The sequence below is a fragment of the Scomber japonicus genome, chromosome 22 (genome assembly GCF_027409825.1).
Source record: "Scomber japonicus isolate fScoJap1 chromosome 22, fScoJap1.pri, whole genome shotgun sequence".
In the NCBI taxonomy this organism is placed as follows: domain Eukaryota; kingdom Metazoa; phylum Chordata; class Actinopteri; order Scombriformes; family Scombridae; genus Scomber; species Scomber japonicus.
Window position 1 is genome coordinate 4,341,918 of NC_070599.1, and position 25,960 is coordinate 4,367,877.

Consider the following 25,960-nt stretch of genomic DNA (forward strand, 5'->3'; position numbering starts at 1 on the left):
AAACCTGTTTCATCAATTGAAACAGTATCACCTGGTAGAACCTGCAGAAAGTAAGAACAGTCCCAAACGAGTGCTGGTTCTGGACCCTGGACAAGTATCAGGCCAGTAAGTATGACTGGCCAGCAGCAAACTATCTTACCAGCGTTTTCCACAGCAAAAGACATGCTTCCCATTAGCAGTGTCGAAAATGAGAGATTCTAGAAACTAGAAAGGTAGTTCTTGACTACCAGGCCAGAAACATTTTTCACTGACTGCACTTCCCCTGCTGTCTCATCCTTCGCCAGTACGTCTAGTTGCCCATCTGAGCCTCATCTGAACCTCACTATTCACTTTATAGACAGACTGGAATCTTCAGAGTCGATGCCTCCAAACAGCTTACTTCCTTGAAGACCGTTGTGGTGAAGTTATTGCACCAGAAATGATTGAAGCACTCATTTCCTGAGTGAGGACAGATAAGTATGTATGACAACTGAGAGAAGGTCAAACATTGTAAAGGCCACTTGGGTCAACCAATGGACATGGTTCCAGTGTTTGGGACATTGACTACACACAGCTGTTGGTAAGTTTTAGCTTTTTCCTGTACTGGTCATTCAGTGCAATTCAATTAAATGTAGCTTTACTAGCTGAAAGTCCCACAAGGCACTCCCAAAGGTGCAGTAACAATAAAGATGGTAATAATAAAAAGAAAAGAACTTTAAAAGAGAATCATATCAATTACTTTCTTTATTGTTCTAGTCCTTTGTGCTTCAAAATGAAATAGTGATTACAAGCATGAAGAAACTGCGTTTGAATCTGAAATAGATGCAATACTGATTTACATATTTCTATGTTCACATGTCTGATCAGAAGGTTGTGGATTTTTCGATTTGCTGAGAAATATCATGTAACATCTCTACAAGAGAGACCTGACAATTGCTCAGGAAGAGCTTAACTCCCTCCCTCACTGAAAGATGGTTACAAAGGTGGAGCAGCACAAGGCCATCTCTCAGGTATTCACTGCCTACAAGAAAACCACCTGGCAAGATGTGTGCACTGGAATCTTTGACTGAGGCCATAGATTCACTTCAGGTCACTTCTGGAGCTCCCATATTCCCTCTCATACATGAGTGTGTCCTACCTTCAGCCTGTGCTGCCCCTTCAGAAGATAGACCCTGAAGCCCACACAGCTTATAAAGGACATAAAGACCATAGTCATTGAATATCTAAAGTATGATAACCATATGACGGATAACCAGCTTGTGGCATTCTTGGTCAATCCATGTGTCAAGATCCAATATATCAAGCCAAGATTGAGTCCATGAAACTGAGAGTTGTGTTTGAGGCCAAGGTCCATCCACTTCACAGCTGTACTGCTAAGAAGAAGCAAAGGAGTCACTGCATCACAGGACTCACTGATTAAGGTGAACTACCTCATGGCTCCAGATGCAGACAGGGAAATACAACCTCTGGATTGATGGAAGATGCATGAAAGAAACTTTCCAAGAGTGAGCCAACTAGAAAAGTGCTATTTGTGCCTCCCTGCCACCTGCTCCCCCTCTTACAGGATTTTTAGTACAGAAGAGAACATTGTGATCTGTCACAGGGCAGCTCTAAAACCTGAGGCTGTAGACTTATCTTCTTTGCCTGTTATTTGTAGGGTTTGCTTGTAACTTGTACAGAAAATCCTGACCAACAAAAGGTTTGACGGATGGTTAAACCCAGCATTAAGATTTCTTTGTCTATTTATTTATCGTCCCTTAAACTTAAAAATATTCTGCCTTGATTGTGAAACGATTGAGAATCGTTTTAAACCACAATGTAACCATGTGGTTTCTTCAATTTTCACTCAAACAAAAATCAGCTTTTAAACTTGAAAGATATTTGATACGTATTGCGATAATTATCGATATCAACATTTGTATCATGATGACATTTTTGGCCATATCGCCCAGCCTTACAACCCTGCAACCCAGTAATTATACTTATTTACATGCAATAGCAGTGTAAATGTATGTTATATGTGTTGCATAAGCATGTTTTCATTAACCTTTTCACCCACATAGAGGAACAGAGCATTGCATGTTGAGAAGCTGTAAGATTATATGCTTGTTATTACATTATCCATAGCCTCAGGCCTTGTCCTTTCCACACTGCAGCCCCCTCCACGCTCCTCTCCAAACTCTGGAGGTCTGTTTTGGGGATTAGTGGCTTTTTGGGAGCCCAGCGCTCGCAGCAAGGTAACAAATCACCATGCAATCCTCAGGAAACACACAGAGGACATGTTTTAATTTGTCACCTCACCAGCTCTCCGCCTGCCGTCAGCGCAGGGAGCAGCCAAAGCTACTTCTGAAGAAACTCCTTTACTCTCTGTTCCATTTCACAGGCTTTTATGTTATAATCCACTGTCAGCTTCACTCATACAATACATCTGATCTGAGCTCAGGAGTGTGTGTGTGTGTGTGTGTGTGTGTGTGTGTGTGTGTGTGTGTGTGTGTGTGTGTGTGTGTGTTCTTGTACTACTTTTCTCACTAGACCTAAAAGTCCTCATGAGGATAGAAATATGATGAAAATCCTGTGGAGTGAGAATATTTTACTATATATATCATATGTCTGCCTTATAATTAGTTTAGGGATGGGATTTTTAGTTTTAGATTAACATTAGGATCAGGATTAGTTTTAGGACAGGTTAACCCTTTCCTTTCCTGAAGGATTAGGATTGTGGTTTAATTTAGATTAAAGTAATGGTTCTGAGTTCAGCATTCTCCTCAAGATTTGGTTGACACTGTGGATGATCCACCATTGGTGTTTGGCACTAGTTTGGTTTCATAAACACTCCAAGACAGAACCTCCTCATCCTAACTTCCATTTTCCTTTTGAAGAAAATTGGGTTAGGTGAATTAGCCTGGCTAATATTATTGGATTTAAAAAAAAAAAAAAAAACAACCTTTCAAATATCAATATGGGTATCCACTTAAATATTCCTGTATCTGTCAAATTAAAGTTAAAATCAGATCCTTTCTTTTCCAAAATAAAAGTGGATAGTCCTGGAAGACAGTGACACTTAGTCTTGGCAGGATACAGCAGAAACTACATTTATTATCAATAAAAAGCATTTCTATTTCTATCTATTAAAATCTAAAGTGTAAAAGCTATGAGTGTGTGTCCTGCAAGTTCAAACAGTTCCCAGAATCACCATAAAGTTGATATTGAGTTGTATTATTACACAATTACATCCTGTGTGTGTGTGTGTGTGTGTGTATGTGTGTGTGTGTGTGTGTGTGTGAGCTCTGATGTCAGTCCAAGTCCAGGCTAGCATGGCTGCTTATCAGAACAGCGGAGCCATTAGTGGTGAAGTTACAAATGTAAAATGACACCCGAAACAGTGTGCTCATTTGTTTTTGGACAGCAGCAGTGGAGAGAGGATCATTAAAAACCTTACCTAATGGATTTCAACCAAGACAAAAAGTCACACATGCAAATTTGTGGACACCAGGATACCAGAACCCCCTCCTTCAGGAGTGTGACGGAGTCTGAGAAGGTTCAAACGAGTCAAATATGTCAAACATGCAGTCATGACTCATCCCTTTTTATCCCTGCTGTTAACACATTCAGGACTATTTGACAGGAACACTGCCAAACACCGATTTGAGTTTCCTTCATTTAACTGCTCGACAAAGGCCAGGCCTGTGTGTGTGTGTGTGTGTGTGTGTGTGTTTGTGTGTGTGTGTATGAGGGGTGGTCATGTGTGTTTAATTAGCACACAACACCTGCCTCCATTACAGAGCAATTAGACTCCACATCACATCCACACACATTACTGGTAAGCTCTTCACTCTGGTGTATGTGTGTCTGTGTGTGTGTGTGTGTGTGTGTGTGTCTTCAGCGCATCGTTATTCCCACGTAGCTTTGTGTGGGTCGTTCTGCATTTACTGTATTCCAGCACGGCTCTGTTTATTCCTCTCTTAATCAGGTCTTTTCACTCTTTTCAATGTCTCCTCTTTTTTCTTTTTTTTTTCTTTTCGTCACCCATTTAATTACGGCTCTCCACGCATTTCTATTTTTTTCATGCCTCGGCTTGCTTTTTTTTTTTAAACGTCGCCTCTTGTTGTCGTTGGACTGGTTCCCTCTCTCTGGATGGCTGTTGTGACAATGAGAATCTGCAAATGCAACACTTCAAATTAAAAGTCTGACAAATAGTTAGCATTGAAAGTTAGCTTAATGGTAAGAATTCCACACAGTCTTGAGTCATGATTCCGTACAATGATCAAACTGTACCAAAATAAACGTCATTTGTTGATGAATGTCTTTAGCACGCAAGCTAAAATATCTACTCAGTGGCAAATGTGGTGGGGCAAAACGTTATACTACTTGCGCACAAAATTTTCACCGTTTTTTCAGCTGTCGTCCGCGTTCTGTCTCTGAGACTTCAGAGACCTCTACCAGCTTGCTAACTGACAAATAGAGTTACATAAATGTGGATGGTGTAATAGGCTATTATAGCTTTCATTGGTTTTGACACTTCTGTGGTCCCTCAGTGGTCATCATCAAAGACAGTTTGCGTTGGAGTTCCCCAAAGTTGAACTTGATGCAGAGATTTATACAGGTTCTTCTTCTACAACTTCTTTTTAATGCAACAAGAAAATGTCCATGTCCATCACACTGCATATATAACAGTAGAATACTGTGTCTCAAATCATGTGCTTCTGTACTTATATTTAATATATTGAGTGCATAAGTGTGTTCATGCTGAGAATTATGGAAAAATACAGTGTACTATGAGTAACTGGATGGTGCACTCAGAAAAGTTTTGCGTGGAACTATGGACCCTTCTCTATCTTAGCTACGTAGCAGAAGGGGAGGGACCACTTTTCAAACAGGAAATGGCAGCCAAGGATGTTGTAACTACGGTGAACATCACCATGTTATACAAATGTAAATTATACCTAAACACCACTGTACTGTTGCCAGATATAAACCCTCAGTAGATTTATTAGGTTCATTTAGTAGTCTGTAATGATGGAACTGCTAACAATAACGCAAATGCTAATGCTAGCTTGCCACCGTTAGCTTGCTAATTAGTTAATCGTCATTTCTGTTAAGTGCACAGTGGCAAACAAAACTAACCTGTCAAAATGTGCGCACTACACAAGTAAGTACAGAGTGTACACAGTGTACTACATTGAAGTATACTAACAGAAGTGTACTAACAGAAGTATGTGATTTGAGACACAGCAGAAGGTTTCATACAGCTGTCAGAACAGAACTCCATACAGATACAAGTAGAGCATGTTTTGGGCTATCATAACTCTAACAGCTGACCTGAAACATCATGGTTAGTTCTACTCAGCCAGCGATAGCAGGTATAATGCTATAGTATTATAATGATAGCAGTATAATATCTTCATTGGCTCTGGAGGAGCTTTGGCAAGTCTGAGAAAATAGTCACAATGATGACCTCACCTATGACGTCATCATCAGCTCGAGGCTGAAGAATTTAAATGATTTTATTAAGGTGTGCATTTTTGTAAGGCGTGGGTGTTTGCCACGCAGGAAGTGTAGATCCCAACATGTTTGGAGCATGACCATAATAATGGTGTAAAATAAATACAGACTTTGGCAATAATAATAATTAATTTTCTCCAGGGGTAAAATAAAAACGACTTGTGAAAAGAAGCTGGGTGCAACAGCATTTCATAATCATGACCTAAATTTAGAAGATTAATTGGGTTATTTCACAATATAATTGGTGAATTCATGTAGTATATATTCATATGATTATTTATCTAACTCATGTATATTGAACACTTTGGGTGCATACAGCAGTATCAATGTACATGTAGCACTAGCACAGGTTCACAGTGGTCTTCTATATGTTCAGTACTTTAATAGGGTCGTGCTGGTTCATTTCAAACCATCTAACAAAGGGCCTAAATAAACATGCCTATAAATTCATTCCCTCCTTCTGTTTTTCTTTCCGCTCTGCATTAACTTCTCCTTCTATTTTACACCACGACTCCCCGCTTTGTCTCTTCCCGTCACGCAATAGAGAAAACACCTTTCCCAGCACACTCCTCCAATCAGGAAGCTCTCCACATGCGCCCTTCCTGTCCACACTCATCTATTATTGGTACACCATCAGCCGAGCAGCAGGATGGATACCCATTCTACCCAGACTATGGGCAAATATATCTATTTCCTCACATCAAGCCTCCTTTTTTTTCTTCTTTTTGGGGTGAAAAATAGCTCTACTGTAGAATATGTTGTTTTTCTCTTGTCTACAGCAACAGGAAGAGGAAAGACAAGAAAAATGTGATGATGCACGACTGACAATTTTCTTTTCTTATATTCGGGCAGTGACTTCTTTGGTTCTTTTTTGTGTGTTCGCTCTCTAAGTATAGGCTGAGCAATGGAGCATTTTCTCAAGTGGAAACTCAAGAGTCTTGTTCACAAGTGTCCTTTCTATGGAGAAGAATGATAGTGATTTTGACCCACACCACACACACACACACACACACACACACACACACACACACATACACACACACACACACACCACAACCACTACTAACTACCAGCAAAACCTACTTTAAGTGCACACTCAAAAAAATGCTGCTCCTTCTTTTTTAGCTTTTTTTTTTTTTCTTGCTTTAACTTGTGTTGAATGACTGTAATTTCATAGCCAAACCACACAGAGCTGGTTTTTATCGTTCTCTCAGGAGGATGGGGGAGGGAGAGAGACAGAGAGAGGGAGAGAAGTGGAGGAGAGAAAGAGGGGAAAAAGCCAACCAACGCTGACCTAAATGTGGCTCTCATTAAGATGGCCCGCACATGAGAGGAGGAGTACGAGCCAAGAAATGTCCTCTTTCTCTCTCTCTCTTTTTTTTGTGTTGCTTTCGTGTCGTACAGGTCGTGCCGCTCTCGCCTCCTTTCCCCTCGCCTCTCACTCTCTCCTATTTTTCTTTGTCCTCGCCCTTTTCTCTTTTCTTTATGTCTCCAATTTCATCCACCACCCATCCCCCCCTCCTCCTTCTTCAATTTTTCCCCTCTTCCTCTTTCTATTTTCTTTCTATTTCTTTGGCTGGAGAAGCAGAGTGTTTATGTATAAAAGTTAGAGCAGCCGGCCCAGGAAGAAAACAAGGTCAGCACAGAAATGAAAGAAATTAATAAATAAATATCCCTTCCTTTTTCCCGCCACTGAAGATTGCAATACATCTTCTTTTTTTTCTTGTCTGTTCTGCAAAATTGAGGTTGTAACTTTATCTTTTTGCCGTTTTACCTGCCGCCTAATGTTACGCTCGCTGTCTCTGTCGCGGAATGTCATTTACTATTAACATGAATATTAAAGTCGCCTGACCTACTTCTTTTCCAACCTCCGTAGCAAAAAAAAAAATCTACACAAAACAACAGTAAAATAATGAAAGCCACGACAATGTGGTCCCCCGCCTCTAAACCCGAATAATAACGTAACAAGCAGAAAAGCAAGATGGAGCGAAGGCAAATAAAGGGAAAAAAAAGAAAAGGGCCCATAACAATCTTGGGCTGGGCTTGAAGTCTTATAAAGCCCTGGCACACTGAGAATACCCAAACAGGCTATTAACATTAGAGAATGATGCATGTGGTGTACACACAGACAAAGCGTGGGTGGGTGGAGGAGCAACAACAGTAGAAAGAAACATGGCATTCTTTTGTCCATGTGTTTCTGAGTGTTATGGAAATGGATGGTGGATGGGCTTTTATATTGTAGAGTGATGTATGGATCTATATTAACAAAGAACAGAGATGGGGCGTTGTCCACAGCGAGATGTCTAATGTACCATAGCTATTACATCTGGAGATGGTACCTATAAGTTAGTGTTTATGCAGTCTGACAGTCTCTCTCTCTCTCTCTCTCTCTCTCTCTCTCTCTCTCTCTCTCTCTCTCTCTCTCTCTCTCTCTCTCTCTCTCTCTCTCTCTCTCTCTCTCTCTCTCTCTCTCTCTCTCTCTCTCTCTCTCTCTCTCTCTCTCTCTCTCTCTCTCTCTCTCTCTCTCTCTCTCTCTCTCTCTCTCTCTCTCTCTCTCTCTCTCTCTCTCTCTCTCTCTCTCTCTCTCTCCGCCCAGAGATGAATAAGTCTTTGTGCTCAGTCAGGGTCAGAGATGGAGGCAGGAAAGAGCTCGGCATCAAAGAGTAATGAACATTTCAAATCTAAGGCTACGTCCATTCTACGGCTGCTAACTAATGATTATTTTCATTATTGATGAATCCACCATTATTATCTCAAGGCATCATGTGGCTTTAAAATGTCAAGCAAATATCAGAAAATGCCAGTCACATGTTCCAAGAGCGTCTCCAAGTGCCTCAAGAAAGCCAAAGATGTTCAGTGGACTATCTTAGACGACTAAGAAAAGCAGGAAATATTCAATTTTGAGAAGCTGGAACCAGTCCATTTTTTGCCATTTTTACTTAAACAAAGAATCTTCTGTTGAATCTTCTGTTGCACTGCCTGGGGGTTTCTTCTATTTTGGGGACATTTTTCCTCATACTTATGGTCTAACGATACAAGGGAGTCTTAGCTGATATATTTGAGGCAAATTTGAAGATTTGTCATTTTGTGCTACAGAACAAGAGTTTCAGCCCATTGGATCTTTGAGGCTATTAATACTCAGTCACAATGACAATTTTAACATGAGGTTTAGCAGGTTATGTTTCCCATGTTCCACATTGTGTCAGTGTCATTAGTTTTTTTAGGTATTTGGTCATAAAACCAAAGCATTGAACAATTACAATCCTGACTGGTGGTGGCACCAAAGGGAAAAGTTATTACAAGTCATCCTAAAGGGAACATGGCTGTGTGAACCAATTTTATGACAATCCAAATAAACATTGTCGCTAGCATGCTTAGCTTAATTAATGATCAAAATGACTGCAAATGAGTTGTCGGACTATCAAGTAGAGCTGCAACAATTAGTTACCAACTATTTAATTAATCACCAACTGTTTTGATCATCAATGAATCATATTGAGTCATTTTTTAAGTAGTAGGCTTCTCAAATGTGAATATTTTCTGGTTTCTTTAGTCTTCCATGACAGTAAACTGAATGTCTTTAGGTTGTGGACAAAACAAGATATTTGAGGACTGTGAGAAACAGTGATTGGCATTCCACCCTGTCCACCTCAGTCCACTCTGAGTCTGCTAAATCTCAAAAAGCCATTTTCTGGCAGGAGGTTTTCATCCACACTGAAAGGCCTAAACAGTTGGAAAACGACGAAATATCGGTTTTGCCAACAACAACAAACTTGTTAATCTGCTGAGTTGCCTGAGTTCTCTGTCCACACTACAATCCAAAATTGGTACTTTCGTAGATGTCCACCCTGGAGTGGTGTCTTACTGTAGATGGAAGACCTAAACTAAGAGAACTTTTCATATTTAACCAACGTTGATGAGCAGAACTGAGGTTTTTGGCACAGTTGTACCTTTACCTCACTGATATGTCAGATATTGTTTGGAACTCCAGTCTTCTGCTCTAACACAACTGTTATCCTCATATTGCATGACTTGGTCTAACAGATAAACAAAACTCTGTGTTAACACTGCTCGACTCCTGATGGTTAGTCAGCAGTGTCAGGGAAAGAAAGGCCAATGACATTTAATGCAAATCACTTCAGATGATTCTGTTAACAAAATGACTATTACGTGTTCAGTGAATTAGGGGCCTAGTTTTGACCCCAGGGCCATTCATAATCAACTGTTGCTTTTCAAATCACTTAGCGAAGTCAAGTCAAGCCCACATTGGCTTTAATAACCATTGTCTGTGCCAGGTGCCACAACAAATCAGATTATATCATGAGGACAGAGAAGCCTAAGTGTAGAACAGAATGACAAGCATGGCTGAGGCTATAGGAAAACTGATAACATTTCTCTGCAATCCAGAGCAATTTCAGAAAGAAAACCAACTCTGTCTACTCATATTCTCTTATCAGGTCCCTCCATTCAGAGTATTTTAGGGCACATTCACTCTGCAGCCTCAGCTCTAAATTATTGTAAAATGAGATTGTTTTGCCATCATCCAAAGCTGGTCGAAACAGGTCACATATATGCTTAGAACAACAAAAACACCCAGCAAGCTAATGCAGACGTACACACATTTAATAAAGGGTATCATTTAACAAACACCAGGGCATATGGCTTCATTTGCACATTAACGTGCAATGAATCCTGCCTGTGAATTTGTGGCAAAAATGATGAAGAGGATGTAGAAGGTGAAAGAGAGCCAAGGCATTAACTCTGGCTTTTTTATGGAGCAGTGACAGCAATTCTTGGGTGGAACATGCAGGATTCAGGAGTGATTAGTTTACACGCAAGGCCTCGGAGATTCAGAACTCATACTGAATTTCGGGTTGTCGAGGTGAACTTTTAAGCGCTGCTCTCAGTGGTTCACTGCAGAAGACACACACTTGAAGTGACCCTCATCACAGAGAGAATATGAAGGTGTAGGCGTTTAGTGTACAGCAAGGACTGCACTGACTGAAAGCGAGGTCGCAAAGCCAAAATCCAGACACATGCTACTATCTTAAAAGGAGATCTACAGTTTATTACACCTTGATGAGTTCTTAGAGTTGGCATAGCAAAAAATATATGAAATGGGGCAAGAAAAGCAAGGGTTAGGGTTTCAAATTAAGATGATTGAAGACCATAGAAGTTGTTCTAGAAATCCTGGCAACAAAGGAACAGTCAGATGATCAGACTGGTTTTAAAGAAATACTTTGAATAGAAAAATAAGGAACACCTGAAGCTTAAAGTCACAGATTGATTTTAAATTAAATTCTTTAAAAAAAACAATATAAGTGTTTTTATTAAATTCACACAATCATGAGGGGAAATTAAAATGTTCCTGTACCTGGAAATACATCCTACCATAAATTCAACCTGATGATTTTATCATTGTACCATGACCTTATATTTTTAATCCTTTTTGAATGAGTTTAGTCTTTGCCGTTTCCTATAATGCTAATCATTACCTTCTCCATCCAGGCTACAAGCAGTAATTGGAGAGAAGTTGCAGAGCTCCTATAAGCCTTACTAAAGGTTCTCTGGAATGATACACACTCCTGCCAAAAAATGACATTACAGGACATCCTTCAGTAGCACTAATCCAGCTCCAATTGGTTGAAAGAAGCTGTATGAATCCAGTCCTACTGCAGGGAACACAGTGAGAGTGCTTTCATGAGCCTGTGTGCCCATTTGTTTGCGTCTAAATTGAAACACTAAATCTATTTGCATTCCCTCTTTGTCTTCCAATTGTCTAGCACATGTATTTTGTGGGTGTACACTTGCTATACTTGATACGAGTCGGAGGCTATAATTGCTGGTCAGTGCCTGTTGGACGTCAAGTTCAATTACAGCGCTGAGGGTTGTGTGTGCCATCCATCTGGACGCCGTGCAAAGTGACTGGGATGGAGGTGGAGATGGACTTCCTCGTGGCCCCAAAAGTAATCTGCGAGCGGGGTTCCCGGTCTCTTCATGCCCACAATGTCAGCGCCTGGGAATTGAGCCTGCCACTCTCTGATAAGGGCTCAGCTGACTCCTTAACCAGGCCAGTGCTCATTACCTCATGCTAGATCAAATCCCCAATGGGCTTCAGCTCCCCCTCTGAATCCCTCTTTACAACCCTCCGGCGACTCATTTAGAAACGAAAGTGGAAAAGGCTCACCTGTGAAGCGAAGATGGAGGGACAGCGGGTGGAAGGAATGGATGGATAGCCGTGCCGTTTTCATCGGGTCCGCTTCTCAATTTTAAAAATATTTTATGTGCTTCCTAACTCACAGTATCCTTTCATCTCTTTCTTCTTTTTAAAAAAAAGTCCACCACCGCTGCTCTTTACCTCCAGTGTATTCAGTGCTAGCAGAGAGCACCACAGAGCATTTAAACATTTCATATGGCAGCTCTTGTCTTGAAACTTTGGCCCCTACAGGGACATAGTTTAAAACTACACCCACATCCTGTAGGTCAGCTCGGTATTATAAAGCATAGATAAATTGTGCTATAAAATTCTGACTTCTCAAGGAAGAGGTTAGGTCTGGTGTCGATGTCGAGAGAACTTTACCCTGGAGAGCGGGGGCATGTTCACAGTGATTGAGAGCAACTGTTTTCCTTTAGCCTCATAAAAATACCTTTTGCTACACCAGATGGTATCACATCTAACAGTCTGAGTCCTTTATCCTCCATGTTCAACATGGAATTGCAGAGTCACCATCAGTCCAGGATGTGAGGAAGGTTGGGCGTTAATTATATCCATGTCTAATAAAGTCCAGTTGGGTTCTTTTGCATAGCTGTGGGACTCATCTGGATTATACCTGACTACATCCAAGTATGCTATCAGCTCTGATCATATGGTGCATATGATTGATTGAATGGTACATCATGCTGTTCTCTCTGGTTGTTTCAGGTTGGGTCTAATATCCTCAGGTTCTTTTTTTTGTAACCTATTTTAGCTCCTTGTTTTTAATGGTCTCACTACTCTCATTAAACCTTCTTCCAGCAGCAGCAGGAAGATGTTTCAGAAAAGAAAAAAAGACAAAACAACTCTATTCTTTACCCGGCTAAAATCATATGCAGACAAAATGAACAGCTAAAGTGAAAGCCAGATAGTTCTCTCCAGAGTTAGCAGGAACAAAAAGAGAAGTGAAAGAAGAATGAGGATCACATCTGCTTCCGTCAGGTTGAAAGACACAACTCTAAACACCAAACACAATGCTAATGTTGCTTGTTAATGAATGTGTGTGTAAACGCTGACTTCCTGACCCGTCAGATGTGTGACAGCACACTGAACATTGATTAGTTAGATTCTGAATGAAGTTACTGCTGTGTGATGGGTTAGGGTTAGGGACAATCTGCAAAATCCTGAATACATCCAATGACACCTGAATGATCTCATAATATAAACTTTATTTATACAGCACTTTGCAAAACAATGTCACAAAGTACTTTCATAGAATCAAGTGAAACATAGAAAGAGGGGAAAAGTGCAGGCTGTCAAGATTATAAAACATCAAACATACACCTGTGCAATCTAATTCAATCCAATACAACAACCCTGCTATAAATTCTACTGTTATGAAGTTTATACATGTTCAGTTTTTGCTGACATTATCACAATATTAATAATTCTACTTTATGTTTATTACTGAGGTCATTCTAAGTGGTGGTGGTTTACTGAAGTCCATTATATTGACTGGTATTCCTTATGTATGTTAATGGAATGGACAAAATATTAGAAACACCATTCAATATAATGCACTGTACACCACCATCACCTACTATGACCTTAGTAATAAACACTGAGGTGAATTATTACCTTTCTGATAATGTCAGCAAAAACTGAACATGTATAAGCTTCTTTAAGGTAGAATTTATAGCAGAGCTGTTGTATTAGATTCCATTAGCTTGCACAGGTGTTCCTAATGAAGTAGCCACTTCTAGATGTGAAATACTAGAGAGAAGTAAAAGGGGCAAAATAGGTAACAGTTGATTTGTGTTTTGGATAGGTAAAGCCACACAAATAGTGTTCTGAAATGTTTATTATGGACAAATTTCTGTGTTGAAATGTGTAGAAAAACATTAAACCCTAGAGACAGCTGCTCGTCATAAGAACAACGTTACTGCCTGGATCCTCCATAGATCTATGACTGTATGTGTCTACCATGTTGCTTCAATGCTTCAAGTTTTAAAAAAATCCATTCTGTTCCATTAAAATATCAGTTCTCATGACTCATGAGCTGTGCTGTTGGTGGTTGACATGTACACAAGCCAAATGCAAGAGGTTTTCCTATGAATGATACACATCAGGTGTGTTTTCTAGTAGCTTCTGGATGTTTAGGGGACCAGAATGAAAAATGATCACTACACGCCTGACACTAACAGTTGTGTTCTATAACATATGGTAATATGTTTTCCACTTTGCAGTCGACTTCTTTTGACTAAAAGCAATACCACTATTATAAAATCTAGCTGGCACCAGCAGTTCAAGCAAAAGATGATCCAGTATCAACCCTCCAACCTAACTGCCTTAAGCTGGCTGCTTGCTCACTTTAAGACCAGTGCTGATAAGTAAATGGAACATCTTTCTGGGCTTTGGCAGCAGCTGGTAATGTAGTTGACTGTAAGTAGGCTGCAGTATTGATCAGTAAATATGTTCAAGGCAAGAGTAGTGAGATGTGTTCTGCTGAAGCTCAGGATTAAGTAAACAGGCCAAAGGACAGAAGAGATATTTTCATATTACTCTGAAATCAGAATGCCGTGTCAATTGCTCACACTTAGTTTTCCTAACAGCCTCTTTATTTTTAAATGGCTTTTGGAGGAGCTGTGTTTATGGCGCCCGGCTCCAGGTGAATATTAAATAGGTAAACACGGGGAGCTTTTTCAGCCTAGATAAAATACCAAAGTTGCAAACGAGAGCTCTCCATTTTTCATATCAGCATTCATCCAGCCACCCACGTCCATTTCCCCCCTAAAAAAACCTGTTTCATGCGAGCTGAAGAGTGAGGCGAGACGCTAAGCACTGCAAGTGGAGAGCCACTCACTTCTTAGCTGATAAATTACCCTTAAGGAGTGCATCTAAACATCTTTTTTTTTTTTAATGGCGTTCAGGTAGCTGAGCACACAAACACAAACAGCTTTAAAAAAGAGAAGAGAGGATGGACTCACCAACATTTCTCTTCATTTTTATATCATTTTTGTCTGTTTTGTGGCATGAGATTCATCATGGTGATGCTTTTACTGATTGGTCACAAGTTACTGGTGATGATCAACTCCAAACCGTGTGGTGACTTTGTCCTCAGACAGCTCCTGCAGCTCTAATTGGGTGTATTTGTTGCTTCTTTAGAGGCAGGATTAGTTTCTCACAACGTTCGGCAGCCGTTAGTAGTGTAAAGAGGGATTTCCATTTTCCTTAAAAGAGGTATCATGCTGTGATGTCGCCCAGTGAAACATTACATGCTGAGCCACACACAGAGTGGAATATCCAAGGAGGAGGCGAGAGAGAGAGAGAGAGAGAATTCCTGTTTGGCTCAGATGGATTTGATTTATATGGAAATGATTTTGGATCAAATTATACTCCCACTTCTCCTGGTTTTTTCAAGTGTTTTGACAATTGAGGCTTGAGATAAGCTGACTTTACAGTGGAACTTCTGTTTTTCCCTTTTTAATGATTTCTGCTGAAGCTTGAGATATTTCAACCTAGTCTCAATGACAAATGAAACGGCTCTTTGTTTGATGGAAGCTGCACTTAGTTGCCAGCTGTGTCTGATGTCATTTAAATGCTGTGGCATTTATAGTGTATTGCATGTCTGATGGCAGATTAGGCGGGAAAGCAAAGAGAGTGATATACTATTTTCAGAATGGGATTAGGCGTATTCCCAAAGGTTGCTGAATATATGCAGCGCTGGGTGAAAATTGTATGCTTATGGTAGCAGAGAGTGGGCTGTCCACAGGAGAAAAAGATACACTCCTTCAATTTACAGTGAAGAAAATGATGATGGAAATAAGTTAAAATCGTTTCTACAACATGTTGGCCTCTTACTTTTGTTGGACGATATATTGTCTCAGAAATAATCGTGATAAACAATATTATTGTCATTTGAAGATCTTTTTATACCACTGATATAATGATAATATAATAATGTAAGGAGGTCTGATGATCAAGGTCTGGTCCATGTATCATATGATTTTTTTAATTTTATTTATTTATTTTTTTAAATTTATGATTCTTTCTTTCTCTCTGTCCTGACCTGCCAAGGGACAACGGATGAAAACTAGCTATCTTAGCTAATTCCGGTGCATTTACATTTTAATTTGTAATGTTCATGAATATACACTGTCCCTTGTTAAATGAATAAACTAAACTAAACTGATTAGTCCATAAAGACATGATGATGTTTATAATAACATTTTTGTATGATAAGTCGATAACATAATTATTGTGACAGACCTAAATAATTAAACATACATAGGTATATGTGTTACTGAAAGCAGACAGGAAATATAGAGATGACATTTTACTAGCAGCAGAAGAAGAAGATCCTCAAAAATGATTTAAAGCCTTTCATGACAAATCTAACAGCTAACTTTGAATCATCATTTCCAATGTTTAATATTTCAAACTCTTATGTTTTAGTCTGTTCCTTTTGTATTTTACTCATTTGTAAGGCTGGGTACTCGATGCCTTTTAAGGTATCGACCGAAATAGATCGATATAAGCAAGAGCACTAAATGTGTAATGGGTATAGAATGAAGTACTCAGTTGGTATCAGTATCACTTTAAGGGTCCTTGGATTGGTACTGGTATCATCATTTTTTAAACCATACCCAGACCTATTCATGGGCCACTATTCCAAAACCTTTCAGATTTAGAAAAGTACAACGAGGCAACACTTTGTGAGATACTGAGAATCTAGTCCTTACATGAGTCTGTGCATTTAGACTTGTAGCCTGCTAGTCAGCTGTACATACATGTGCTGGCTGGCTGGCTCTTTGTGTTGATGTTGCAGGCTGCCTCAGGCCTTCTGTGTAGAGTTTGCATGTTCAATTAAAGAAGAATGTGAGTACAAGTTCTTCCCAGATGCCTCAGCGTTCTGCAGCAACTAAAGCAGGTTTTTACTTGTGTGTGTGTGTGTGTATGTCACAATCCCATCATATCGACTGTGAGAATTCGCCAATTTCTTTTCTTTTGTGCTGTGACATTACGGTCGACCATGGGAAGTGACTGTGTGTGTCCTCCCTATGTGGCTTGCGTTGCGGTCCTGAAGAAGGGCAGCATCACAAAAGCTCTTTCACTTCATCTCTGAAAGCGTTACCTTTGATTGTAAATTGTTCGGGTCCGACGGTGAAGATGCGGCAGATAAAGTCTGTCCATCCAGATGTAATCTCACTGCCAGTCATGTTCTCCTGCTATTTAGTTATGTGGACTGGACTTCAGTTATGTATGGTCACGGTCAGGGCAGAGGTAGAGAATAGACTTATAAAAAAGAAAAGAAAGTTTTTTCTTATTGGAACGTATTCTAATCTTCATTCCATCATAGCTTTGTGAGGATTTAATCAGTGATGAATTCTCTTTCAGTGCAGCGTGCAGAGACGTGTCCCTGAACTCTCTCCTCTCTGCTCACTCTCTGATTATGACTTCTTCTCCTCCTTCTTCTTCTCCTGCACCGATGCCATCTACGTGACAGGAAGTATCACCGAAAAGAAATGCCTGGGCCATTTGTTTTCTACAGCACGGGCCAAGTTAATATTCATTCCAAACCCTAATGATAAGTTTTTGGAAATAATTGCAAACAAAACTCACAGCCTTGTCTGCATTGAAACTAAACAGAACACAGCACTGCCAGAGCTCTAATAAGAAAAGTCTGGCCCCTTTTTTTGCTCGACACAAACATCCAGCTGCGCTATTACAATAACACGTATTTCTAAATTCCTTTCTTAGATGAATTTGGCTGCAATTAAGCAGGCCATTAGTTTTTGTTGTTTTGTTTGCTGTTCAGGAAAAATTCTACAATGTGAATTGATAGAGCGGGATGGCGATGTACTGTGATGCATGTGATTAGCCTGGATACCGTATCTGTCACAGCATGAGCTAGCATCACAGCCAGGAGAATCCTGACAGACATCAACGCACTCCTGAGCAGGCTGCGATCAGAGCCACCACAGCTGTTGACTCATAAAAAGAAAGTGATGTCTGATGGCGGTTTGCTGCATAATGAAGCGAGGATGAGCTGTTTTGCTTTTTCGCTCAAATGCGGAACTTTAACTTTTTTTCTGCCACATGAAGCTTTTTTAAATGTAATGACTTGCAAATCTAATGTGATGCATTGATGTAAATACCATAAACAAAAGAGAGCCATGGTTTCTGCCCTTTATTGCATAGTGGGGAGTGAAGTGATGGATAGGAAACAAGGGAGGGAGATGGCATGCATTAATGATACCTGGCTGGAATGGCATCACGCTGCAGTTGTGTGGCATGTGCGGTAAATATTTGGCTACAGGTGAGCTCCAACAAATGAAGCAATAATTGAGGAAATTAGTGGGCAAATCGGTGAATAGATGTGTGTATCTCTTCCTCTCAGATTCTCCAAATTCGGATTCAAAAATGTTTCAATTAAATGTGATTCAATTCTGACTCAGTAAGAAGTATTATATTTGAGAGGCTACATTCAAAATACAACCAATATCAATATTTACTAAATTTAAGTACTCAATCAGAAAGGTAAATCCACTGTTACACTAATGATATAGAGCCAAACTCAAGTAAAAACCAAACTCAGGTTGGTTCTTTTTTAAATAAAATTGATTCAGAATCACTTTAGTAGTAATGTAAAAATGATTAAATCCTTCTAACACTGTTTTTGTCAGCAGCATGTATTGCAGATTTGGTTGGAACAATAACCTGCAGGCACACAGTCCTTTATGGAATATTTTAGGACATGCCAGGTCTAAACAGAGATGGCACATTTTTGAAAAAGTAATATGGCTGTTTTTAGCAGTCTTTGACTAACAGCCTTTCCCACAAGACTGAGACCTTTGAGGGTTAAATGTCAGCAGACATAGTAGCACAGGTAGGAATGAATGGCAAGGATATTTTAAACAACAGAGTTAAAAAGGTAGAAATATTACATGGACAAATCTGCAAGAGGATGGATTTCTCACTGAAATGTCATTGGATCTTATCGGTTAAGACTCAACACTTTCCACTGTCATATTAAGGCAAAAATGACCCAAATCTAAACTAAACAAATCTAAACTAAACAAAAAAGAAATATAACTGGCTAATGTTTACCTTGGTTTACAGAGCCATTTACATGTGGTATTTTCAACAGCAATTTAAAAGTTTGGCGCTCGTGTTAGTTGCTAATGCTAGCATGACTCAGCTCAGGTTGACTTTTGTTTTCGGTAACCTCACTGTTCCATGTTTTATAGACGGCAAACGCAATGTTAAGATGTTTAAGGAATGTTTTACATGGTAGAATCTGAGTCTTCATATCGGCATGGGAATTATTTTAAGAAAGTCAAAGCCTGGAAGTTATTTAATCAGACAACAAAGCTAGCTAGCTAGCAGGAGAGAGATGTCACAAACACAAATGTAGAAGCACAGGAATACAGTTGTTTGGAAAGATTGGTTTTCTGATTTTTGATACATTTTACACTGAATTTAATTTGGAATAGTGGTTATACCTGTCAGCTAATTATTAGATATATAAATATTTATAGGCTTATCACTTTTAAACCTTGTTCTCATCAGCCAAAGGAATATTTGAGGTGTTGGTAACAAGAGACGAGTCGTAAAAAAACACCTAAATGAAAGTGATGGGTATTTTGTTGGAGTACCGAAACCTTTCCCCCATCAGCCATCATTGGAAGCTGTCGACTCCCCACTTTGGCTCAGTGGGGGATTGAGAGGGAACAGTAATAAGTACCTTGCTCCCCGCCTCCACCTCTCCACGCTCCTCTCAGAACAAGACTTGTTTAATTTTAGCAGCTTTGACGCCCATTTGACATAGATTAATTATAGAGGCTCTTCATGTCATTTAAGCGAGTCGCGTGCTCACACAGTACCACAGGAAGTGGTTATTCAGGGCACCCTTTTTCCCTTCCTCCGCACCAAATCGACTTCACCCTCAGCAACCCGGCGGCGGTCGTTCTCGCCTCACCACTCACACCTCTTTCACCGTCCTCGGCATCAGCGTCGCTCCGTACCCTCCTCTGCCCTCGCTCTCCAAGCCCTCTCGGGTCTTGGCCCGTGATTGCCTCTTTCCATGTAAAGCTTCATCCACTCACACCTTTCCTTTCCCCGGCCCTTCTCCACGCTGCTTGACTGATCGGGAGAAATTGCAGCGGGGACGACTGTGGCTCCTTCAACGATTTCATGGCCTAGTTTCATTCCCGATAAGAGGAGCAGTCAAAAAAAAAGGAAAGTGAATGGTCCACAGTCAGTCAGTCATCACTGCAACTGGAAAGCTTCATCTTGGAACCTTTTATTTGTATTTATATTTCTCAGGTTTGTAGATATATGATTGAACATTTCATCAGTGCCATTTCTATTAACCTTGTCCACACACAGGTTAATATAGTTAACTCAGCTTGATTGTGTGTCAGGAGTAGGGTTACTGCCACTGTATATGGTTCAATGAATGTATATAGTATAGAGTGAACCAAATTCAATTCTAGTTTCAGGTATAGTCAAAGGAGAAAAATCTTTGCAAACGAAAATGACGAAACGTAAAGAAACTAGCCACTGCTTTTATTGTGAAATCTATTCATAAAAGCAGAGTCCATGTCATTCCTTATAGCAGATGGGAAAGTTGCGGTCTTTAATATCCACATGATCGTGTCGCCTTGTAGTAAATCTCGGATGCTCTTGATTGACTGAGAGTTTTCCAGACAGTGTTGTCAGACTTTTATTACCCCTGGCAATAAAGATGTGAAGGCAAGGCTGAAATATAGTGAAGTGTCATACTGACTAATATTATTTTTGTGGTAACGGTTGCTAGGAGCAGTTAACTTAAAGGCTTCACAATTTATCAAGTCTGTCTTAAAAGAACAGCCAGATGTCCATCATTCCTCCTGTTCATACTGACCATTAGAAGATCCCTTCATAATTCATAGCTTCCAAAAGTTGATGTGAAGCTAATATGAAGCTTCAGCGTCCAAATGAGTCAAATCTTCATCTTCTATGTTTCAACGTTACAGTGTTTTTAGTAGCAAAGTCTTTTTGTTACTATACTTCCACCACAGCTCAACAGGAAACACTAAGAGGGAATTTGATGCTAAAAAGACTGAGTGGTGGGCAATGATTGAGAGCTCTGGAATCAGGTTGTTGAAATGTTCATTTTTAAGAATGAGATCCAAAGGTATATCTACCTGTTCCAGTCCTCCAAGGAAAATATCAATTTAAGCCACTATTGCTATCTGTAACTCTAACCAACGGGATTTGAGAATGCAGTGACATTGCTTAAAAAGTAGTGACAGAAGAAGAAACACAAGCAGTTACATAATGAGACAGACTGAGAACAAACAAAGAGAAAATGAAGGTGAACAGTAGAATAATCATCCATTATTTCCTGCAGTTATACTCACGCACCTCTACCTTTGCAATGAGGGATTATTAATGACACTTCAGGTGAGCTCGCTCTCAGTCTGACCTCCAACAAAATGTTTTTCATGGTCTTCAGTGTCACCGTGTTCCCAGGTGACGGAAATAATTTCAGTCAGCACAATCATAACAGATACAAATGAGCTATGAAAATAAGACCCAAGTTGTAATAAGGCAGAATTATCCCTGGTCCCGTGGTCCCACTTTGGGGCAGCCATTGTGCCAAATTGCAGCTTTTAAGTGCAATCTTGTGACATTAAACGAACACACATTAACTGTCTCTATATGCGGGGTGCCTGGCATCTTCTAATGGCTGAGATCAGCCTTTAATAGAGCGTAGCTATTGTCACTGTGGCAACCCAGTCACATCAAAGATCTGAGGAGAGCATACATCATCACATCTTTGTATGTTTACTGTTCATAACCCTGAATGATAATCACTGCCTCTCAGGAGGAAAGGGGAGATTGTCAGGGCCCTCTCATCATATTCTTAGCATGTAGATTAGACAAGCTTTGATCCATCTAATAAGCTCTCCTCTGGCACACTGTGTATTATGTGGCATTTAATTAGTCTCAAAACCCGTGCACGTAGAAAACCAGGCGTGTGCACGTTGATACGAGCACGCAGAGCAGTATCTGTGAGCGGGAAAGCTTTCACAATGGCTCAACACTCACTCACTCACTCATCAAGTAGATTTTTGAGGACTTTAGAGGGAGGGAATAGACAATCCACTCCTTTTATTGGCTATGAAGAATACTGACCATGGCCTTTGATTGGTTGTTTGGTTTGATCACTAACACAGTTAAAGACAGACAGTGTTTGAGAGAACAAAGAGAAAACTGAATAATGATATTTAGCAGCTGATTCTTTTTTCTTTTTTTTTTACCACTTAAAGTGTCAGTTATCACTTTCGTATTTGTGAAAGCTTTTATTTTGCATGTGAAAACAGGAAAAAGGCAATTATCACTGATATATCTCCATCTCCTGCTGTGTCTCAAATCACATACTTCTGTTAGTACACTTCTGTTGCTACACTGTGTACACTCTGTACTTGTGAAGTGCACAAATTTCGACAGACTAGTGTTGTCTCAAATCAAACACACCTGTTGCGTATCTACCGGAATTGACAATTTTCCAGTTGGCAAGCTAGCGTTATTGTTCACGGTATCAAATCATTACAAACTGTGAAATGAACCATAAGTAACTATCTGACAGTATAGTGGTGTAAAAACATATAACATGGTGATGTTCACTGTAGTTACATCATCATTGGCTGCCATTTCCTGTTTGAAAAGTGGTCCCTCCCCTTCTGCTACGTAGCCAAATTGGCAACCGTGAGGGTGAGTATTGTTCTGAGTGGACCATACAATTACTCATAGTGCACTGTATTTTTCCATACTGCTCAGTGTGAACACACTTATGCACTCAAAACAGAAGTACACAAATATGTGATCTGAGACACAGCACATGTCTAAATCCAAAACTAACTTGTCAAATCTGGACAAGAACACCCAAGCAAACACCATGTGTGAAACCTTTATTCACACACAGCACAATTCCACATCTGTCCATTTCATTAGCTACAGTATGGCCATGTAGAGCTCTTCTAGGTAGAACATTGTTTTTACCTTTTTGAAAACAATCACATGATATCTTTGAAGAGTAGACTCTCTAATCTGTCTGATGTGGTCTGGATGGGAAAAAGTAGTGAATTTGACAATTTTCACTTTTCACAAATGTGAAACAGTGTTTTAATGACTCTCTGGAGTTTCCTTGGTTAATGTAGTCCAGATGTGACAAGTCTAAGTACAGTGGTTTTTGATCCAGACCTGGTGTAATATGGTCTGGATTGAGAAATTTCTGTTTTCATAAGCAAAATCAATCTATCAGATAACAGCGATAACAGAGTAAGGCTTTCGCAACAACACTTATTCACTGTGTAACTGGTAAATCAAACACACAGAATCAGTCACTCTGTGGGATCAAACCAAACAGCCAATCAAAGGTCATGGTGGTATCACATGCACATACCTTAGTTTTTATGTGCCCAGGTTTTGAGACTAATTAAACACCATAGTATTAGCTCAGCTTCATTAGAGCACAGAGAGGATTCAGGCTTGGTGCTGCATCTGATGTGTGGAGGCTGAGTCGCTCTCTTCATCCTCCTCCATGTGTACACAGCCTCCACAGCCTGGAGCAGATAAGCATCAGTAGCACGACTCATTCAACAAATGTCCTCCTTTCTTCGGTTGTTTGTTGTCTTCTTCACTTCCTCTCTTCCCTTTACGGCTGTTTCTCACTATCTATTTGTCTTTTCCTGTTTTTTTTGGTTCTCCTTCAGTGTCTGTTAGCGTCTCTCCAACTGTCTCTTTTCATCAACTGCCTACTTGACAGGACTTTTCCAAACTTCTTAAACTCTGCATCCCTCTTAATCGCCTCATCCCATTTCTCATCCTCTCCCTCACCCTCCAGGATGTCATATACTAACAAAATCCCAATCGACTGACATCGAAACGCGATCAAACGTGTCACTACACGCGGTTTAAATTTGCGTACACTTGATTCAGCTTAACGCCTTACATTCATTTGCTGTTGCGAGCCGGTGGGGGTTGCAGGATGAAGATTAAAGAGGTGGAACAGTAACCTTGAGAAATCACAAGTAGCAGCTCAAATCACTCAGAGCAGCAAACAGCAGTGGGAACAGCTCAGGGAATGTGAGGATTTGGAAGCCGTTTGATCGGAAAATGTGCAGATTCCTCACAACAAACTCAGTAAGCGCAACCTCTAAACCAATCATTTTGAAGAATTGACCCTGCAATGTTAGCCTGAAGATTTAAGAGAGGCAGTGAAGTGGAAGAGGGGGAATGGAGAGGCAATAGTAACCAGTCATTTGATATTTTTAACCAATAGAAAATCATGCAGATGATGAATTCAATGAAAATCAATTTTTTTCTTCACCCCCAAAATGAGTCTACCTGGCAGGTAAACCTCTGCCTTACAGCTTCAGTATGCTTCAAACAAACTAGGCCATACAACATAGCAAAGGTGTCACATCAGCCTCCTCCTGACTGCACCACCTCTCCAATCTCTCCAAGAATTCTCTGTCTGTGACTGGTACAAATGGAGACGAGGCGCACGATTTCAGACGGTCTGTTCTTGTAAGCGTTCATGGAGTTCCACACTCAAAAAGTTAGAATTGGTTGTTTTGGAGAGAGTTTGAGAGAGCACTACAAACCCTGACTATTTTCACACTTTCACACACCTGCTCTATCACTGTGTAAAGTGGGTTGTTGGAGCGTCTTCTCCGGGAAGTTGCGAAGATTGTCGGATTTAGTTTGATTCCGCTGTCGGGAAAAAAGGGATTTGGAGGCTTTTGGACGAACTGATGAGCACTGTGTTTGAAGGCATTAAAAGACCTTGTTTTGTTTGAGCCATTGCTTCCTTTAAGACAAGGATGTGCTTGAATAGAACTAGTCAGTAATTGTGAGGTATAGAATTGACCTGGCTTGTTCACAAACCTGGTCATTTACATAGAAACTCCCAAAACAGAACGCATTAAAAAAGCATTGTAGCCTTAATGTAGGACTACTTGATGTGGAAACATTCAACATCTGAAAAAGATAGAGAGAGAGAAAGTGAGGCTGATTTACTGCTGAATGAGGTTCGGCTAAATCAAGATGTTGTGACATATTCATAAGTGGAGATTGGGCACAGAACCATTTTTTTGTCTTTCATTCAAGAAGGGAAAATACAGGAGCTGTGTGGAGCAGCAGGAAGTCAATATACATTTCAAAGATTGATTCAAAGATCAAACATTTCCCATCCCATAGTCCTCTACATAGAAATGTACTCTTAATGAAAATTGTATATAAAAAGAAACTCATCTGCAAATGCAGCATTTAGTTTAAATACACTTTTTTTGTTTTTAATGTTATTTCATGCAATTGCAATGTTGTTTTTTATATAATGTTCATGTAGTTTTTTTTTAAATGTAATTGTTAATCTAATTTTTAAATGTCATTTTATTGTAGTTTTCAATGTAATGTTTGCGGTTTGTTTTTAATGTAGTTTTAAATGTGATTTTTAATATAATTTTAATGTATTTTTAATGTTATTTATATAGCTTCTAATGTCATTTTATATAGCTTCTAATGTCATTTTATATAGCTTCTAATGTCATTTATTAATGTAACTTTTATGTAGTTTCTAATGTCATTTTAATAACATTTTTCTGTAATACAACATTAGTGAGTTATGTGTTGAAGTGTTGAGGCAGGTTGTGATCTGACGAGCCTGTGACTGACAGAACACACAGTGTGCACGTAGTGAAGTGACTTGTTATCTCGAAACCAACATATTCATATGATAGCTGAGGTATAACAGCCCCGTGCTCGTAGTGGCATTGAATGCACCACCCCGACTCACACCTCCTAGCATGTTATGACAGTACATAGCTCAGGAAAGGCTCTCTTTGATACTGTTGTAGGACTAGCAGGCATGCAGCGCCACTTCAGATCATCCTGACAGACACACAGTTGCACTCTCCTTCTTTTTGGCAGAGGATTTCCTCTGTTGAGACAAGTGTAATGATTTCACGGTGCTTGTAAAGAGTTTATGGTGTTTCAGACTCTTGTTTGCCATGGTGCTGCAGTCTGCCTTAAAGCAAACCCCTGACAGCTAAAACACTGAGTGTGACACACATCATTTTGTTCAGGTCTTGCACTGCATTTGCATAGGACGACTTTTACCTGAGGATGTATTATTTAATTGCCAATAGTTTAAAATGCATGATTTCTTCTCTTTATATTGACATAAAATGTCATTTTATGCACAAGTGGACTCATATTATAGAGCATGTTTTT

General features: G+C 39.8%; 2 protein-coding genes across 2 annotated transcripts in view; one reads left to right on the top strand and one right to left on the bottom strand.

The window, feature by feature from the left end:
- Positions 1 to 13,167, bottom strand: part of LOC128384330 (uncharacterized) — a 185,694-nt gene extending 172,527 nt beyond the window's left edge. The window contains exon 1 of the mRNA XM_053343886.1: positions 13,156 to 13,167. The gene's annotated coding sequence lies outside the window, so the exon portion shown is untranslated. The remainder of the gene's footprint in view (positions 1 to 13,155) is intronic.
- The window catches only part of adam19a (ADAM metallopeptidase domain 19a), a 198,867-nt gene that overhangs the window by 59,092 nt on the left and 113,815 nt on the right, over positions 1 to 25,960 (top strand). The window lies entirely within an intron of this gene.